General features: G+C 42.4%; 1 long non-coding RNA gene across 2 annotated transcripts; it reads left to right on the top strand.

The window, feature by feature from the left end:
* The first annotated feature begins 1,861 nt into the window (after positions 1-1,861).
* On the top strand, positions 1,862-7,267 carry LOC134158737 (uncharacterized). 2 transcript variants are annotated; one of them, XR_009962884.1, is made up of 3 exons: positions 1,862-2,121; positions 2,315-2,499; positions 7,017-7,267. It is a non-coding gene; the product is annotated as an uncharacterized LOC134158737 (long non-coding RNA). The 2 variants fall into 2 exon arrangements; XR_009962885.1 differs by having other exon boundaries at positions 1,864-2,121; positions 7,020-7,267.
* The last annotated feature ends 3,368 nt before the right edge of the window (positions 7,268-10,635 follow it).

Genomic DNA, 10,635 nt, shown 5'->3' with positions numbered 1-10,635 from the left:
GTGGAGAGTGGCCGTCCTTTACCCCAAAAGCTCCTAAATTGGCAGAATTCCTAGATGTAGACCAGATCCATAAGAGGTCTTTTCTTTCCTTGAATGACTTTTGTTTGTTTTGAATGTACCTCCCACTAACTTCAGTTGCTACTCCCTGGTTCTTATGGTGAAGAGAACAATTGATCACTATCCACCTCCTCTGTGTCACTGTGATTTTGCAGATAAGAGAAGGGATTCACCCCTGTCTGGGAGTATTTGCTGGCCATGTGTGGGATTCAGACTACACAAGAAGATATATCTGTCCTGCAGCTATGTTTAGAAATGCTTAGCACAGCATCCAATCTTAGAAACCTGTGTCCTCTTTGCCCAGCCCATGGAGGCTTTGCCATTCCCCTGAGCAGACCTGGTCTACTGCTGGGTGCACATAAGCAAGAGGGAGCTGCCACATTAGTGGGGGTCTGCTGGGCTTTCTGGACGCCAGCAAGAGGGCCTTGTGGATTTCACCAAGGGCAGTGAACAATAACGAAGAGAGGAGGAAGTGCCACCAGAAGCGTATGCCAAGGAGCAGCAGGAAGTCCCAGTTGAACGCCCTTCAACAGGAGTGTCATTCACACGGCTGCAGTGGTGTCTCAAACCTGAGTCCTTGGCAGGGCAGGCCAGACAGCAGGAGCGTTCCCCCTGCTCCCTCCTGTGACCATCCACCACTGCCAGCCATCCCTGCACTTCCTCCAGGCACTTTTACAAATGACACCTGGAGAACACAAGCAAAGGAGAACATCCACACGGCACAGCCATGAATGTGGTCTGATCTCACCTAGGATACCCCAACACCGCTGGCAGGAGAACCCCAACATGCTCTCAGGGTTGATCTACCAGCAGAAGTTGAGAAGTGCAACATAAGGGGTGGGCCTGCGGTCTGGTAAGAAACATGAGGTTTTCTGCCAGCCTTGTATCTTTTGGGGAGGTTTTTCAATTACTATTTTAATTTTTTAAGTAAGGCAGGATGTGCTGTGTCTCTCCTCTTCCAGACCATGCTCTCTAACCAGCACATGGGCAGAGACCCAGCACCCAGGGTGACAGCCCAAACCTGTGTGGCAGGGAGGGTTCACAGCAGTCCTCATTTTTGTTTACGCTGCCTCTGAAGAGAGAGGAGGACGCTGCTGCGAGGAACACGTTTCTTGAGTGCCCCTGAGGGCCAGACCGGAACAAAGCCAGTGTTTGCGTTCCCTGTCTTTCCCCAGGCAATCTGCAGCAGGCCGACGCCCCAGCAGCCCCCTGGGCGCTGGATCTGGGTGGATTTGGAGGGTTTCCATCTGGCCCACGCAGACCGGGGTGGTCTGCCCTCCACGTCCCTCTGCGTCAGGCCTGCCCCCATAAATGAGAGCCAGGGGCTGGGAAGCTGTATGTCTGCTCCTCGTGGGCTGAATTGAGAATGGCCCAATAAACAAAGGGCGGGGGCTTTCCTTGTGAGCTGCGACTGCACTTTGGCTTACTTGAGCCAGCTCCCAGTGAGAAGGGATGAGCAGCTTTCAAGTTATTTTTCTTGCTTTTTTGGTCTCCCAGTAGGGCAGGCAGTCTTTGGAGAGCTATTAAGTGTGGGCCTGCTTTCAGGGCTTTCTCATAGCTAGCAGCCTCCCTCTGTGAAGACAATACAGCTTGGTTGCACTTGACAATGTGATGAGGTTTCTTCACATGACAATAATAAAGTATTTTTGCACTTTATAGCATGTCTCCTCTCTGGACTCCAAACCCTTGGGGAAGGGCTTTATTCCTATTGATTCTCTCCCTTCTCCTCCCCACCTTTCCACGCAGCAGTTGTGGGGGGCCAATGCTTGGTGCAAGTCCTACACCTTGAGTAAGATTTTAGTTTCTCTAGGAAGAGACAGCAGTTTAAGAATGCAAGTCTAGTAAGACTGTTGCAAGAAGATTTTATATTGGTATACAAGAAGCAAAGGCAGGAAGACACAAAGATGTTAAAGAGGGGAGGTAGGAAATAATGGCTATTTGGTGCACCCATGTTCATCTTGTGTTTGGTTGTACAGGAAGCGGTTGTCCATTTTGCCTGGAGGAGCATTTGTGAAGCACTGTTCTGAGGAATAATCCAGTCTCCCACTCCACCATAGCTGAATGGTAAAAAATATGTAAAGTTTTGGGGGGATTTTTTTTTTTTTTGGTTGGTTGGTTGTTTTGTTTTGTTCTTTTCTTTCGTATGGGGGTTAAAGGTACTTTTGCTGCAGCAGAGGGAAATCTGGTCCAGAGAAGCCTGCAGGCAACAGTAAGAGGTACAGATCTCATGAATGACCTGTAATCACTGCTTCCTTAGGATTGCTGCTGAGATCCCTGGGCCAGGGGTGCAGTGTCAGTTTCACAGGAGTCTTGCTTAGCAGGATGATGCTGGTGTGACCACTGTGAACAAGGCCAGTGTGGCTTTCTGTGTGTGCCTGCAATTAGATTGGTGGATCCCTACATTGCAGAGATCAGAATAACTGCTGCAGCCCTCCAGCGCAGGTGGGGTAAAAACATGGGTTTTGTATACATCCACAGCAGAACTCAGCACTCTTGATGAATCCAGAGATGAGTGAACACAGCCGCATGCCTTCTCTGACTTTTCTGTACATTTACACAGTCTTCTTCATTGTTCCTTCTTGCCCAGACTTACTATTTCATTTTCTTCAAGGTTGTCTCTCACTTCTTTAGGAAGGTAGACCTCAACTCAGGAAAGGCCTTGGGAAGGGGAGTAAGGTAATCCTTTCTTATATTCCTCAGCTTCTTGTATTTACAACACTGTGCAACAGTGCATGTTCACCCAGCTTTCTCAGGTTTCCCAGCTTTTGGGGGAAGTAGTGGAAATACTGTTCCTAAGCCATAGGTTCACTGCAGAGGGATTTATCTTTTGTTGTAAGAAAGGATGCATGCTAATTCTGTGAATATAGTGTCTCTCTGAATAACTTGTTCTGAGATGCAGAAAACAAATGAAAGAGTTGTTTTTTTGTTTTTTTTTTTTTTTAAAGAAAAGGTCTGCATAAGGTAGTAGGTCACGGGAGTTCCCTAGGCAACCCACTGGAGATCTCAGGACAGTGTTACATTGAAGGGAAAGGATAATCCTGGCAAATGCAGTGGTAGAACCAGGAACTGGAGCCTTTTCTTTTACTCACAGCTGGCTACTCTCCAGTAGCTATAGCCTCTCTTACTTCATAGGCAACCTCTGACATGGTAGACAGGAGGTGCTTGAGCAATCATCCCTCACCAAATCTGCCTAAAATGAGTTTACCTGAAGGATTTGGATGGAAGTGTTTGGCAGTTCATTGTTGGTCTGGTTGCTAGTCACTTTCTGGGAAAACTAGAGGAGCATTGGAGATAAAAGGGGCCATAACTGCTCACAGGAAGCAAGAACTGTGTACCAGAGCTCAATGTACATGACTACCTTTTGCAGTTGTCCTACATCAGATGATTGTGTCTGCTACTGCTGATTTAGAGAATCTGAAAACATATGTAACCTGAGGTTCAGCAAGCAGATATCCTTGGAAGATACATGCTCATTCTCACCTGCAAATCTTATTTCACCTCTCAAGTATGATTGTAGTGGTACAGCACAGGACACATTCTAATCTCATGTACACCCTTGCTATGCAGAGTAACTCCAATGATGCCAAATTTTGGGTCTAAAAGGTTTAAAAATATATTTTGTCCATCTGTGGCATGGAGTTTCATTGATGTTGAGCATGAGAAAGAGTTGCATCCAAACTGTGCATAATCAATCAGAATAACTGAACAATTGTGAACCAAAGCACTGCCACAATATTTCCTTCCCTCCCTTCCCCTTCCCCTTCCCCTTCCCCTTCCCCTTCCCCTTCCCCTTCCCCTTCCCCTTCCCCTTCCCCTTCCCCTTCCCCTTCCCCTTCCCTTCCCTTCCCTTCCCTTTCCTTCCCTTCCCTTCCCTTTCCCCTTTCCTCTTTCCCTTCCCTTCCCCTTCCCTTCTTCCCTTCCCCTTCCCCTTCCCTTCCCCCTTCCCTTTCCCCTTTCCTCTTTCCCTTCCCCTTCCCTTCCCTTTCCTTTCCCCTTTCACTTCCCTTCCCTTTACTTTCCCCTTCCCCTTTTCCCTTCCCCTTCCCTTCCCTTCCCTTCCCTTCCCTTCCCCTTCCCCTTCCCCTTCCCCTTCCCCTTCCCCTTCCCCTTCCCTTCCCCTTCCCTTTCCCTTTCCCCATCCCCTTCCCTCTCCCCTTTCCTCTTTCCCTTCCCCTTCCCTTTCCCCTTCCCTTCCCTTTCCCCTTTCCGTTCCCCTTTCCCTTCGTTTCCCTTTCCTTTCCCCTTCCCCTTCCCTTCCCATTCCCCTTCCCCTTCCTCTTCCCCTTCCTTTTCCTTTCCCTTCCTTTCCCCTTCCCTTCCTTTCCCCTTCCCTTCCTTCCACTTCCCTTCTCCTTCCCATTGCCCTCCCCTTTCCCTTCCCATTGCCCTCCCCTTTCCCTTCCCTTCCCTTCCCTTCCCTTCCCTTCCCTTCCCTTCCCTTCCCTTCCCTTCCCTTCCCTTCCCTTCCCTTCCCTTCCCTTCCCTTCCCTTCCCTTCCCTTCCCTTCCCTTCCCTTCCCTTCCCTTCCCTTCCCTTCCCTTCCCTTCCCTTCCCTTCCCTTCCCCTCCCTTCCCTTCCCTTCCCCTTCCTTTCCCCCTTCCGCTTCCCCTTCCCCCTTTCTTTTTCCCCTGTCTGCCACAATGTCTATAGTTATGTTTTGCCAGTTCTGATAGGGATGGTCTTTTCAATATTTACTTGTGAGTCCTCTGATCCACAGATGTAGAATACACAGGGACATCATCAGAGGTGCTAAGTCAGACAGTATCCTAGCCTCCCTCTTCCAATGTAAGGGAAATTTTCTCTTGATGCAGCATGCACAAAGATGCCTAATACCTATATTAGGCCTTGTTTTGGGTCCCTGTGTTTTAACTGTTCCTGCTTAGACTCAATTATACCTTATCAGAGTGGGCTAAGGTGGCCTAAGATACTGATATATTGCGCGTCTATTGATACCTTATACAATCTTCTGATATGGCCCCTTCAGTCTGAGCTGAGATTGAAGATCTACACAAGAGGTTTTTTGTGTGTAGAGATAGAAGCTGCAACACTGAGTTAAATTGAAGAAATGACTGGAAAAGAGCAAATGGGGAGTGAGAGGAATGGGATAAAGATGGAGGAAAATTTAAAAGCAAGATGAAAAGCAGGAATAAGAAGAGTCCACAGGGTCAGACAGAATCTGATAAACTTTGACAAAAACCTCAACATAATTGGAGGTATTTTCTAAACCTTCTAACCTTGCAACATTTTCCCATCAATAGTCCAGAGGTGAAGTGATTTATGAATATGCAAGCTTACACACTTCTCTGTGAACATCTTGATAAAGTAAATATATCACCCAGCAGGAGGCTACACTGCATACTAGTCTTCTTCCTCAGAGAGAAATTCGGTCTTGTGGGCCCCAGCTATCCCTTTCTGGCATACGCAGGGCATGCAGTTTAGTTCTTCATTAAAAAATGTCCCATTGAGATGTTTAAACACAGATCTCCCTGTAAGGGTGAATACATTGAATTGCCCTCCATGCAATTCTTCTCCATTTAATTGGTATAAAGCAGTTTCCCCTTGGCTACTTCCTCCCTTGAAATTACATAAGTAGCCTCACTGGAAAAGCATAGGTAAATATTTTACACTGTGCACCATGGATTAGGAGCATAGCTCCCATTAAACAGAGCTGGTATCATGTGTCTTATTTTCCTCTCACACTGTGCTAGAAACATACCCTACTGGACACAGAGACTAGGCTCCCAAGTGCCACCTTATGAAGAAGGTGTGGAACACTTTCATTTAATACCGCATGTGTTTCCATTATCAGTCAATTGCTCTCTGTCCTCGGTTTTAAGACTCCCTGTTTCTTTCTATTACAGCTCTGTTTCCAAATGCCTGCCAATCCTCCCTAGTCCTTCCATCTCAGCCTGCAAAGTTTTGATGATATAGCAGCGCAGCATCTTGGCTTTCATTTGGTTTAAACTTTGTAATTACAGATGTGCTGAACACTGAGCACTTCTATTTCTCATCAGTTTACTGCTGCTTAGGAAAACTTATGTGCCCAGTGTATTGTCAGTGTGGGGTGGCAAATTAGGGGTGCCAGTAGAGGAGACGCCTGAGTATCCTGAAACCTGCAAAGCACATGGGGGAAAAAAACATGTGGTTGCTACTTTGAGTCAAAGCACCACAGCAACTGTCCACACTGGCATGGCTCCTACAGAGTGGAAAATTTATGCATCTGAGTAAATAGTAAGCAGAAACCAGAATATGTTCATCACATATGTAAAAATACAGCTGTGGTTAATATACTGTATGCTGTGGTCTGTTCTGCTCTGGGAATTGGTGTCTCTGCTAATTGCATGGGTATGATGTATCACTTGCCAGATACTGGCTTTTTTAATTTACAAGTGTGTTGCTTGATGCCACCACACTTTGGTTTTGCCATACAGCTAACTCTTCCTGCCTAGGGAATGAAAACAGCCTGTTCCAAGTAGACTGTGCAGGCTGGGTTATGTTGTGGCAGCTAGTAACAAACTTGAATTCCCACTTATGGAAAAATCTGAAAGTTTTTAAAAGTTCTGATTCAAATCTTTAACTTCCAGAAAAGTAAAATTTCATTTTTTATGTAGCATTTTAAAAACAAAAAATATGCATAGCAGTGTTGTACTCCAAACATAAAATTCCAAAATTACTTAAATAAGCTAACTGATTTGCTTTAAATTTCAGCTTAGTTAGAAATAGTAGATTATTCATACTATTTGTATGAATATATGAAGTGAAACAAAATTTATCAAAATAACAGAAAACATCAGAAAATATTTTTACTTGACCAGCATAATGTATGCCAACTTATCAAACAGGAACAGTAAGTAAAAGTACTTTTGCCATTTTTTTTTCTCAAAATTTCAGTGAATTAAACCTGTTCTTTGATTTTTAATTTAACCACATTCCTTAAAATAAGTTTCTATTATTTTCAGCAGCTTGATCCAGAACACAGCTGCTATGAAATTCTATATATGACCCACCTTCGACATGAAAATCTTTGCTACTTCGTTGATGATCCTGTCTCTTGTTTTGAGTTCTGTGCTAATAAGTAATGAAAATGTTACAGCCTTACAGCTTGTTTTGTGGTTGCAATTATGTAATCATTATTAATGAAGCAACAATGTCAAAACTGTGTGAAACCAAACTCACATTTAAGCACTTACAATAAACAGATATAAAACAACAGATGTCTCAGTTTTTGTTCTCCAATGATTTCATCCCTTGTTAAAAATAAACGTCTGGTTTAAAAAAGAAAAGGGCTTTTCTCAACTCACACAAATTAATTGAATCCAGAGCCTGGTGATATAACTAAGGAGTTTTCTTCTTTCCAAAATTAGTTTGTGGGGATACTTTTATTCTGGAAGCATTAAATTCACTTCAAAGCAATTCAGAAATTCTAGGAAGTCAATAGTGTAATGGTCATCTGCCCCAGCTGAAGTGTTGGCCCCTGACAGCAATCAGAGATGTAGCCAAAAGTGCCTGGCTTGCCTCCAGACTTGAACACCCTGAAAAGATTTTAGGACAAGGGTGATTTCTGTCCACAGTTTTGGTTCAGATAACTGATACTGGTCATTTACAAATGTTGGTTCAGATTTGGGTCAGAATTTGTCAATAGGTGCAGGGAGGTCTCTAGATCTGGGGAGCCTCAGAAAGCCAGCATTCAGTTTTATGCAAACATCAAAAGTCCAGATGCCTATTTAAACTATCCACATCTGTTGAGTCTGCAAAACTGGGCTGGAAATTTAGCTGGAATAGGTTTTCCTGCAACATTTCATAGACTTCATAGTTGAACTTGTAGCCTGAAATACCAGAGCTTCTTTTAGTATTTGAGCACTTTTTATTCCGGTGCTAAGTAGGAATGTGTAGCTTACATTTAATGAATGGGTGGGATATGCAAAAATTTTAACACCTTGAAAACGTTCAGATCTAATGAACCAGCAATGTGAAAAACAAAATCCTTAATAAAAAATGGAAGCTTTATTAGCAATTTGTGAACATAAGCAAAAATGTATTAGAAGCTGGGTAGTTTTTTATTTCTCTGAAGGATAAAATTAAATCTATAGTTTAGTACAAGAAAATCTTTGTTGTTGTTTTTTTTTTTGTTGTTTTTTTTTTTTAAATAAAAGCAAAGAAGAAAACTCTCTATTTAAGATTTTTTATTCAGATTCTTAGTGAAAGTCGGTGTCCAAATTTAGGATTTGGATAATACATTTCTTTTCCCCAGTCCCTCTGGCACTGAAACAAGTGCAAAACAACTGTCTGTGCGCTTTATTGCAAATCTTGCACAATTTTAAACTTATAAAACAAGGCTCTTGCAAATTGCATTTTGAGAATATAGCATATTTATGCTTACAGCACTGTAAGCAATGACAAGATGTTTTGAACAATCTGTTTTCTCAAATTAGATTAACATCATAGAGCAGCACAATCTGCTCATTGACACCAAGGGGACAAAAAAAATTCAGTGTTTTGTGTCCTTCTTCAGGACATTGCTTTGGCAATGGACACTCACTCTCTATGTCATCATGAAGGATGTGGTGCACTTTTAGAGCTGCTATTCTTTAGAAGAGACACCAGGCCCCACACAGCTCTGCTCGTAATCAAGCAGTAAAAATATAGGTGGCAACTGAGCGCCCTTGTCAGCATTGTGCTCCCTGGTCATGCTGTGTTACATGCAATACACTTTTAAAGGTGATGGGTGAACAAAATTGCCTACTATGTTTGTCTGTGGTTCAGTAGCAGTACATGACACTTTTCTTTCAATCATTACCTTAAAAAAAAAATCACAGAAATCTTCACCAGTACAAAGCATTAACAAATAGCTAATGTAGTCTTAATCTGCATATTACCCTTGGACTTTTGCTGTAGAAACACACTTTCCAACCATAGCTGAAAGTAACAATAACCTTCCCCTTTTGTGCAGGCATGATTACAATCATACCAAGTTTGTGCATTGTGTAAGTATTCTCATATTCACACTTGTACTGTTAATCCTGGGAACTACCAAATAAATTTCCTTCTATATTTCTTTATTACATACTTTTCAATGCATTATTTCTATTACCTGACAGAGGCAAAACCAAACTCCAGGAAACTGAAACTGAGAGTGACCTATGGTTTTAACCTTCAATCAACATTAAAATAGGTGACTGCTTTGTTTTTCTGGGTTTTGCACATTATAGTTGTAGTTACAAAGAAATTCCTTGAAAGCGCGTGTTGTATCGAGTGGCTGCATGTAAACAGCTTTGGAACTAAGTAACTTTGATCTTTGACTTACAGACTGCAGGGCAAAGGTTAAAATCATGAGCTTTGTTGTCCTGTTGGCAGTAGTTCCTTCTGAAGCTTCCACTTCAAGTGAAGGTGGTATACAGCAATATACACAAATCTCAGTGTCTTTGATTGTGTTTGTAAAGGAAAAAATTATCAATCCTGTAACTTCTGGTATTTGATGAACATTTTATAGATAATGTTAGCAAGAATCTGTCTGTTCCTGCATATATATGAACACAGAAACGAAAATGAAGCTATTCTCAAAAGACATATTTGCATGCATAGGTAATGTGCAAACAGAGAAGCTAGCTGGCTATTTGAAGATTTACATAAGGAAATTTGGGTGTCATGAAGATTGCTACTTTCTTGTGCAAGATGGAAGTTTGCAAGATCCAAGCTAGAAAAAAATTAGTCTTAAGAAACTTTATTAAATACGTAGATATTGCCATTCTAATGGCTTGTAGACTTTTATAACAACTGTATTGAAAAAGGAAAAAAAAAAAAGGCTTTTCTAACTGTAATTGGAATCCAGTGCATGAAGGCTTTGAACTGCTGTGAACAAACTATACTTCTATTGGCTTTCATGTGTGTATATATATAAATATATATATATATTTATAAAAGAAGGAAAATTAAGAGTGCTGAAAGAATTTACTCAAATCTTGTAATACCAGGAATTTTGACTGCCTTGGCAAAGTAGAAACTTCACAGCTACTCAGACATTAACGTCGGGACATTTGCTTACCCCCAAGCAAAGCCATTAACAACATCTAGTCCTTAAGCTGGTGTCTGAGGCAGACTTTGCAGGCCAAGACACACAGCAACAGCTGGTGGAGTGAGGTTCTGTGCTATTAATCAGCAGAATTCTCGTTTATATGTAGCTAAAGAATTACAGCTGTTTCATACAATGGGCAATAAATGAGCAAGACAAAACAAATGAGCAAATCAGTCCTGTCCTGCTCCATCCCACCCCCTGGTCCTAATTATCCTGTCTCTTGCAGCATGTCAGTTCCATTAACTTCATCTGGGTTTTCTTTTGTGTTGATGTGCATGTCTTGGGACAGTTTCATCCCAGAGCAAATACACTGGTGACATAATAGCAGCCGAACAAATAGTGTGTAATTTTCTGAGAAGTTGTAAGTAGTCAAAGCCTCATAACATTCTTTAATTTGCTCTATCTTCTCTTTCAATATGACTTCCTCTCACTCATGTAGACTGTTCCACACCTATCTTTCCCTGCAGCACAGAATATTACAAACACTAACAGCCAAAATATGGCAT

The sequence above is a fragment of the Pezoporus occidentalis genome, unplaced genomic scaffold (genome assembly GCF_034315485.1).
Source record: "Pezoporus occidentalis ecotype Australia unplaced genomic scaffold, CSIRO_AGI_Poc_V1 ctg133, whole genome shotgun sequence".
NCBI classification, from domain to species: Eukaryota; Metazoa; Chordata; class Aves; order Psittaciformes; family Psittacidae; genus Pezoporus; species Pezoporus occidentalis.
This window is presented reverse-complemented; position numbering and strand designations above follow the sequence as displayed.